This window comes from Monopterus albus, unplaced genomic scaffold (genome assembly GCF_001952655.1).
Source record: "Monopterus albus unplaced genomic scaffold, M_albus_1.0 scaffold37.1, whole genome shotgun sequence".
Taxonomy (NCBI): Eukaryota; Metazoa; Chordata; class Actinopteri; order Synbranchiformes; family Synbranchidae; genus Monopterus; species Monopterus albus.
In genome coordinates, this window is record NW_018127917.1 from 1,286,092 (window position 1) to 1,286,868 (window position 777).

Here is a 777-nt window from a genome sequence, read left to right on the forward strand (position 1 = left end):
TAATAATGTACACTTATTTGACAAACTGGACTGTTTTGCTGTTCAGATTCAAGGAGAGCAATGTGTAAATCTTTAAAAATGAAGTTTTTTCTGATTAGGCTCTGATTGAAATGTGTGTTTAAAAAAATACAGACAATCTGGATCTTGTGAGAAGTCTTGTCAAGGGTACAGGTGAAAAATTTCCCAGGAAGAGATTAGAAATCAACTGTTAATTGAACCTGAAGTCCAGTCAGTGCCAAACTTGGTCTTTACATGATGTCATGTGCATGATTATAGCATTGCATCACTCATGTAAAACATGGTTTCTTGTGTAAAGACACTTCAGAGACATTTAGGATTTACACTGTGCCTTATAGTGAAAGTTTGACTGCAGAAGCAACAGGATGCTTTGTGGAGGGAATAGCCTGAGGTAATACACTGTTAAGAGCAGTGACCGAGCCTTTTTCAGCTTTGGTAGAGCATTTGTGATCCAGTGTGAGGGATGTCTTATAGGTTGTGAAAGAGGCAGACTTTAAAGGCAGTGTCAGAGGAGACCAATAGCTGCTGCTGTGAGAGGAATTTAGACAAACAGCCTGTCCTAATAGAACATGACAAAATGGGAACAATATAAATGTGACGGGGCTGATTGGTTTATTGATCGACAGCTCAAAAAAAGTGACAATGTAAATATTATGCGATAAGATCTGAGCATTTAAAACTCAATTCTTAGCTTTTGGAAACAATCTTGCCTTTGCACTCTCGTAATTGTCAGATGCTCAAAGATGAAGGATGGTGGCA

At 38.2% G+C, this 777-nt stretch overlaps 2 protein-coding genes across 4 annotated transcripts in view; one reads left to right on the forward strand and one right to left on the reverse strand.

The window, feature by feature from the left end:
• The window catches only part of fbxo21 (F-box protein 21), a 96,598-nt gene that overhangs the window by 71,454 nt on the left and 24,367 nt on the right, over nucleotides 1-777 (reverse strand). The gene's annotated exons all lie outside the window — the stretch shown is intronic.
• cabp7a (calcium binding protein 7a) overlaps nucleotides 1-777 on the forward strand; it is a 22,499-nt gene that overhangs the window by 1,897 nt on the left and 19,825 nt on the right. The gene's annotated exons all lie outside the window — the stretch shown is intronic.